At 45.0% G+C, this 8,327-nt stretch overlaps 1 long non-coding RNA gene and 1 pseudogene across 1 annotated transcript; both read left to right on the top strand.

Annotated features, from left to right (window-relative positions):
• Positions 1 to 3,997: 3,997 nt before the first annotated feature.
• Positions 3,998 to 8,317, top strand: LOC119887336 (annotated as a pseudogene).
• On the top strand, positions 6,751 to 7,127 carry LOC119887337. Its single transcript, XR_005441695.1, has 3 exons — positions 6,751 to 6,801; positions 6,891 to 6,933; positions 7,030 to 7,127. It is a non-coding gene; the product is annotated as an uncharacterized LOC119887337 (long non-coding RNA).
• Positions 8,318 to 8,327: the final 10 nt, after the last annotated feature.

Genomic DNA, 8,327 nt, shown 5'->3' with positions numbered 1-8,327 from the left:
TCAGACGAGTTCAATTCCTCCTGTTCCTCATGTTATTGTGGCTGAATGAGTAACGTTTGCTCTCTGCTCTGGTGTTTTTCTAGACTCTTCAGCAACAACATTGTGGATCGAACACCCTTTAAGAAAGACAAGCAGTTTGAACTCTGGTGACCCGCTCGTCAGTGTGGAGGCCCCAGGTGGGTGCTGCACATTGGTGGAGGCTGAGAGGAGTATCTGAGATAAATGGCTGTATAAATGTAATCCATGAAGAAGACTTTCAGGTGTTGTTTATCGTAACCAGCTACCTGATAACATCGCTCATCGTTATTATTTGTTAAATATGTACCGTTCATCAGCCCCTCCCTTCTCCACCACAGAGGGGCTGATGCGGTACAGGCCAGAGGCCGGCTTTGAACGCCACCAAGTCCCCTTCGCACTGGGACCTTCTCTATGAGGGCTGTTAAGTCTGATCTTTGGATGCTGGACTGAAAAAGTTCATGGTGCCTCATAAGAACTGAACCCAGGACAGTCCTCTATGATCCTGAGCTGAGGGCCTGGAGGTCCTTGAACTGTCTCAGTCTTTCCTTTGGCTCCAGGGACGGTGATGTCGGCTCCGGTCCCTCCACCACTTTGGTCCAGGTCATGAAATGTGGTTCAGACCTTCATGGTTCCCAGAAGATGAATCCTACTGACTGTGGTGATCTTATGTTTCTCATCTCTAAAAGCTGCTCGGTCTTTCGTCTGGACTTTAAATCTTTAAACTGTTCTCAGAAATTTCTAATCAGGGACCCTGTTTTTTTCCAAGAGACAATTAATCCATTACCAGATTAGAAAACACTGTATGAAGTTATTTCTGCCTGTAAGTAATCTTTTAAAAACGCCTGGTTCCTTCACATGTTAAAAAACTGTTTGTTAAATCAGAGGCCTGAGACAGAACCATGGATTGTAGTTTGGACTATCATTTATTATATTATCTCTTTTACTATTGTTTGCATTATTGACTTTTTAAAAGGGGAGGGGGAAGATATGCAGAACAGGTGAGACTTTAGGGGCCTCTGTAACACAGGGGGGCCAGAGGACACAGGAACATGACACTATTAGGTGGATTATATGTTGGAACCTCCTGTTAACTGTGGATATTACTGACCTGCAGTCGGCCACGCTTCATCCTGGTACCTTTGTGTTTGACCTCTAAGGAGGAAATCTGTTTGAAATCGGACAATTTAAGTTAATTGAAGAACGAACGTTTGGTCTGCTGGGACATTGGGTTTTCTGTTCTGAAGCCTCCCAGCTAATCTCAGCAGGTATCAGATCCGCCTTTTACCTCATATTGTCTTTTGTACCTTTCCCTTGATTTGCTTTTGTGTGAATTGTTACTAAAATCACTGCACTCTTTTTTATTTTTTATTATGAAATAAGACTTTAAAGAGTTTTACTGACCGTTATTCTTGGGAAATGTTATATTCTCAAATTCACAAACATAGTTTTTTAAAGTGAAACCTGAGTTCTTTCTTTTACAAAAAGCTTTAATGTCATGAAAATGAAAAAGCAGTGAAGTCTTTAGTTTAGCAGCAGAATACACAACACACATTTCTTTATTCCTAGTTTGTCTTTGTTCCGTCTGTTGGTCCTTTCTGTAGAAAGTGAAACTCAAAGCCAGGTTGTTTGTATCTGGAATATTGATCAATAAAAACAAACTTCTGCTGCTTCCTGTTTAATTATCGTTTGAGAGGTTTCCACCAATCAGAAGCGGTTGCTAGGCAGGCGCTGATTCACCTGAGCAAACACCTGTTTTCTTCCTGTGGACGTTTCCAGGCGCCACAGGGGAAAAACAAAGTGGGAATAAAAACAGGATGTGACTGAAACTTCATCAGTGAAGAAATGTGGATGGTTGAAAGCTCCGGTAGGTGATGAGTGACAGCTGGACGGTCAAACACCTGCGGCTGGAAGGTAAAGCTTTGCTTTCGCTCTGCTGAGAGCAGACTAAGCTAAAAAGATTGGCTCAAAGCTTAAAAGTTATCTTAGTCCTATTTTAAGTGAAGTGTAGGACTCAGGCTGTGGTCGAAAAGTAACATCTCTTTTCCTAAACACATGAAATAAATAAATAAACAAAAATAACCAATGCAAACTGAGCATTTAACGTGAGGCTAAACGCTGCAACATGATCCTTTTACAAGACTGGTAACGTTAGGGTAGGGGTAATTACAAAAAAACACAATGTCTCACTGAACTAAACATTTCCACACAATGTTTGAAGTTATTTTATCAAAGCCATTCCGACATAAGTTGATCTAATTTTTAGTCATAGAAATAAGATGTATTTTTTTTTATTGTGATATATATATTATTATTTTTATAGTTTTTGATTAAAGTAATAAAATGCTAGATTAGTAGCACCTTAGCCCTTTATGGTTGATCGTTATTTAGACACCAGAGAGCCCCTTTAGCCAATGAGCAACTTCACTGTCTGAAAGTCTGAAGTTGGAAGCTCACACATGCTCACAATTTTACCTGTAATTTCCCTAAATAAAATACATTTGATTAAATACAAATTAATTTGTCAACTGTAGCTATTTATTTTACTTTGTTACCCTAAGCAAAGCCTTCTTAAAGATACAAAAAATCAACAAAATGTTCTTTAATGTGTCAGAAAATAGACATTGAGCTTAAGGGGGGGCGTCTTACCCCAAACTACCCTAACACAGCTCGCATGGGTCTCAGTTATTGTTGACATATGTATATTAGCAAGTTATGGCATCAGAGGAAAAGGTTTAAAAGACAATGGTAACTAACACAGTGATCGACATCCTTTATCCGTCATGGTTCTAATGGTTAAAATACAACATTTTTACAGCAAATTTCAACAACCCGAAACATAAAATGGTGTTGAAACAGCATCAGATTACAGCCAAAAGAAAACAAAGCAAATGGAAGAAGGAAATTGTGAGAGTCTTATTCAGGTATCATGTCTTCATCACTGCAGACATGTTGCAGCATTGAGGGATGTGTGTGGACTCATTGATGCTGTGTGCTGCTTGTTTTGTGGGACTGTGTTGTGACAGAGGGAATCTCCGAAAGGTTTTTCCTCAGGTGTCTGTTAATGAAAGGCTTCACGTCCACATGAAGCTTTGTGTCCATCTGACTGACTCCTCAGGTTGTTACCTGGCAGTAAAGGCTGAACAATAGGACTTTTATTTTCGAAACCAAACGGCTGGTGATCCAGCTGACGGTTCCCATTTGCTCCCAGTCCGTTTCACACAGCCTGACGCAGCCGTTAAAATAAATAGCTACGTTTTATTTGTCTTATGTGAGGCTTTTAATATGAACGTAGGCTATCTATTTTTGGTTAGTATAGCTTTCTTAGGCCTACTAGGTACAGCAGCTGGAAGCGAGTCTTCTAAATTTAATGTTCTATCCTTTAATCAAGCAAACAGTTTCTTTCTGGAGCTGCTTTGTGCACGGGGGCGCTGCCATGTAGAAACAGGAAAGGGACACAGAGTTGAAGGAGCACTATTGACCGGACGTCCACATGTGGAAGACACTGAAACCCCAAATGAAAGCTGCTTTAGATAAAAGTGTCTGCGAATGAAGATGAGAGTAAGTAAAATACTCACTGTCCATTTACTTTTGGCCATATACTGTATCAGCTGTGCCACCCAATCAGGTGCAGGCTCAGCCTTCACTATATTTGCAGACTGAACTAGATGCAGATTATAAGTGTGCAGCGCTGGTGAAGACACAGTGTGTGTGAGCTGAGTCTCCTGTGGTTTCATTACTCCACACAAACAGCACTCGAACTCTGATCTGTGGCATCTGTCACATGTTTAACCTCCTTTAAAGCCACCAGACAGACTCGTGTTAATGTTACTGACTCATTCACGTGGACTCGCTTCTTTTCACGTCTTTCATCTTGTTTGTCTCTCTGTGGTTCTCAGTGGTTTCTGTCCGCCGTGGCGTCCCGAAGGGACAGCGCCATGAGCCGGGCGGAGAGAGGTGAGGTGACCTGTCTCAGGTGGGTGAGGTCAAAATCATCTCTTGATTTATTTGATGTCTTCTGTCCTCGCTGTTACTGAAGGTGACTGAACATGGAGGTGAAGAAGAGTCCTTGGATGGGCCCTTTACTGCCTCCTCCATCCTCTGTGTGTGTGTGTAGATGATCGCAGCCTTTGAGGCGGAGTGTGTGAAGGAGGCCCAGGTCAGGGGTGTGACTCTGCCGTCCGATTGGTCAGTCAGAGGCCTGCTGGAGGAGCTCAGGGAGGCGATGATGGACGTCCAACCAGCCGTGCTGAAGGCAGCCGCCGGTCTGCGTCACCGTGGTAACTATGCATCAACACATCTGCACGGGAAACACACAGCTGTGGCGCCCGATGACATCACCAAAGGCTGATTCTACGCCTCCATCCCATCAGGGTTACTGACGGCCGTGCTGGCCAATCACTGGCTAGATGACAGCGCGGCTGGAGACGGTCCAGCCCGCCTTCTGTCTCTGCTGGGCGGCCATTTTGACCAGGTCCTCCAGTCCTGCCGCTCGGGTCACAGGGTCCCGAGTCCTCCGCGTTCAGCTCTGCTCTGCGGCACCTGGGAGTGACATCGCAGCAGGTCGAGGACACGCCCACACACACGCACGAGTGTAAATCCTGGTCCGGGACAGCGCGCTCAGCCTGTCGGTCTGATTTCAGGCTCTGTGGTTGGACGCAGATGAGGAAGGTGTGAAGGCAGCAGAGGGAGCGGGGATGAAGGCCGTCTTGGTGGAAAATCTGGCCGACGCTCTGGACAAACTGGCCGACTTCACTGGAGTTCAGGTGTGACCCGGAACTATTGATCTTATACTGTCAGAGAAACAAAAAGCTAAAGAAAACGTGATCTAGGAGCTTTTCACTCTGTAACTTCTCCATCTTGTTGTTTGCATTTCATTTTGCTAACCTGAATCTTGACAGCCTCGCAGCATCACAGCTTTCCCCACATTCATTTAGCTGTTGTTCTACTCCACGTTTCTCGGGAACCGCTGCCCCCCATCATGACAGAATTTGCGAGACATAATTGAGTGGCGTCTTAAGGTAAAGAAAAGAGAAATGAGGCTTTAGTGCATAGAAGCTGGAACCGGCGGTGATGCAGGAGCAGCAGCTGGTGCCAGAGGAAAGGTCATGTTGCTGCCTGAATCAGTCAGTTTGACCTCAGACAGCTGCTGCGCTAACATCAGCACGCTAACATCCACACTTCCATGTGTTTCAGGCTGCTGGAGCAGAGAGTCCTCCGCCCTCCTGCAGCCCAGATGAAGTGTCTCATGGTTACGTCACCATCGGGGTAAAGATCTGGATCGGGGTCAACACGAATTCTCCTCCTGCTGTCTGTTTAGGAAATGATGGAAGTAAGACGCAGCTGAAACGTTGCTTTCTCGTGACATTAATGATAATTCCTCGTGTGTGCGTCAGCCTGGTGTGAGGACTCATTATGTTGAAATGGGCTCAGGTCCACCAGTTCTGCTGTGTCACGGCTTCCCTGAGAGCTGGTACTCCTGGAGGTACCAGGTAACGTGTTCAGACTGGATTTCACCTGAAAGTTGGATGTTGTACACGTTTATATATTGAAACTAAAAGCAAACACTCGTGTGCCTGAACATCCTCTCCTCTCTCTGGTAGATCCCGGCCGTGGCAGCAGCAGGGTTCAGGGTGTGGCTCTGGACATGAAGGGGTACGGAGAGTCCACAGCGCCCCCAGGTGTGTGTGGGTCAAAGGTCAACACTAAATCGCTCTTTTTAACGTGGAACCAAAAATCCTGCTCCTCTGAATGGAAACAAGTTTAAATTACAAATAATCAAAGATAAAGTAAAAATGTTTCCATGAGAGTTAAACAGATACACGTAATAGAAAATGTAGTCAAATAAATGCAGAATCAAAAGATCAGCAGAACAGGTGCAGATCATACAACAGGAAATAAAAATATAAACGTCGGTTTAACGGACGGTTAAATATCTCACAATAGAAACTAAACTTTATATATTTACTAAAATATGGCGACGACGGGCTGAATATCTGGAGAAAAAGTCAAATATTAATCCAAGAACATGGAAATCTAGAGTTAAATTGTTGCGTGTAGGTTTGTCCAAATATTCCAAATAAGAGTTGATAATCATAAGAATCAGAACCCTGAACATGACTTTAAAAACAGTGACATGAGAAAACACGAGCACTTCAGCTTCATCATCGAGGAAATCTTTTTGTATTGAACCCAAATAATCATGTCAATAAAAATGAAAAAGGGCTGTTCTGCACTTTTTCTCCTCCTTTCTGCTACTAAAACAATCTAAAAGCTGCTGCGTCTAATGTGTCTAAGTTAGAGGTTAAGAGGGTAAAAGGGCCTCGCTCAGTCACAGAAGAAGAAACCTGAGAAGGAAAGGCTTTCTGAGCGAGAAGATGAGGATACAGCCATTATTCATATAGCCAGACAAACAGTATCAACACCTCCCAGATGATCAGAGGGACGTGATGCATTGCTGTAGACTAAATCCCCAACTGTCCAAGTTCAGAAGACAGCTTTAAAGTTCACTGACAGACACTTTAGATCTAGTTTAGTTCATCTGGACACAACCAGAAATGTGAAAAGGATCATTTAAATAAACCAAAGTATTTGTGTTTTTCTAGACGGCAGCTAAAGAAGACGAGCCAGAGATTTGACTGTGGGACTCGCATGACGATAGAGCTCTGGATCTGTCCACCTAAACGCAAAGTGTCCACCTGTGTGTGTTGCAGGGCGCGGCGGAGGCCGAGCTGAGAAAGACTTGGAGAGGACTTTAAGATTTTCTTTTTCAGCAGCGGTGAAGCGGTGAGTAGACACACACGCACGAGTCCAGTCCGCACAGGCAGAAAAATCCCCTTCGTGTCACATAAGAAATGTTGTGTTTCCGTCTTCAGGCGAAGCGTCCTGCCGTCAGCACCGCAGGAGTCTGCGCTCGAGGTGAGCCTCCACCCTGAAGTCTGAGGGACTTCCTCCCGAATGATATTTGAAGAGCTCATTAAAAAGCCCGGCAGATACTGACACGTCCCGTTACAGGTGGTCTGTTTGTGGGTCTGCCGGAGCAGATTCCCCGGAGCTCCGTGCTGACGGAGGCCAACCTGCAGTACTACGTCAGCCAGTACAGAGCGAGGCTTCAGGGGCTCAAACAGGACACGGTATCTGTTCACAGGCCGCTAACATTTTCATACAGAGTCGATCACGTTTGTGTTTGGTTTCACGGAGACCGTTGAACTGGTATCGTAACGGGGAGGCGAACTGGAGGTGGATGTGTTCTCGTCCCACTGCAAAGGTTCGTTACAGAGCGCATTATGAGACGCCAGCATCTCAAACAAGCATTTAAGAAAACAAAACCAGGCTCTAAAACTGGGTTTCTACACATCCGGAGTTCTGCAAAGCATTTTCAGCTCATTTAAACTTCTTGGAAACCGACATATCGTATCGTCCTGCTGAAAAGGTTTAATGTCAGAATATAGGTGAACATCAAAGTCACCATCAGGCTGCTGGATTATCTGTCACAGTGTTTGTGTTCCTGCAGCAGCTGGACGAAGATCAGCTGAAGAGAAATTTACATTGGCCCTAAAAAGTGCCGACCCTGTTTCTGATGTTGCTGTATAAGTCAGGTTTTGCAGGCTTAGTAGCGTCTGACTTCCTGTCGTGGCCCTCAGCTCCGAGCCCGTCGCTTCCTACTGAAGACGGAAATCTTTAAAACATCTCACAGATATTTAGTTGCGGTTTTGTTTCCTAAAGCAGCTGCTCACTGTGGTTTTTATCCAACAGACAGGAAGCAGTGCATTTGTTAGGGACTATTTTCAGCGGCGGTGAATCCACAGGTGGCGGGTTTGGGGCAGCAGGACGGTGTGTGTGGGACTGAGTCAGAAAAGTACAGAGTGTGTTCATGGTGATGAAGGAACATGTGACCCAGTGCAGCAGAGAGGCTCACTGATGCTTTGACTTCAAGTTCAAGACTGATTTTTATTTCCACTTTAGAGGACTGAGATGCACAAAGAAAGTCTGTCTGTCACTGTGTGTGTGGTCTCAGCTGCTGATGCCTGCTCTGATGGTGACGGCAGGTAAAGACCAGGTTCTGCTGCCGGCCTTCTCCAAAGGGATGGAGGACTTGGTGAGAAAAACAGCAGCGTCCTTCCTGAAGACAGACAGAGTGATTATAGATTATTGGAAATGAATCTGACCCGGTCTCTGTTGGTGGACTGCAGATCCCGAACCTGAGCGAGGACACATCGAGGAGTGGACACTGGACTCAGATGGAAAGGCCAGCGGAGACAACAGCATCCTGATATCATGGCTTAGAGAGACGCACAAGAAGGCTGGAGGCG

Source organism: Micropterus salmoides, unplaced genomic scaffold (assembly GCF_014851395.1).
Source record: "Micropterus salmoides isolate LMB-PRFRI ecotype aquatic unplaced genomic scaffold, ASM1485139v1 Ms_hic_scaffold_4117, whole genome shotgun sequence".
Taxonomy (NCBI): Eukaryota; Metazoa; Chordata; class Actinopteri; order Centrarchiformes; family Centrarchidae; genus Micropterus; species Micropterus salmoides.
The sequence above is the reverse complement of the archived record's forward strand: the minus strand, read 5'-3'. Positions and strand labels throughout refer to the sequence as shown.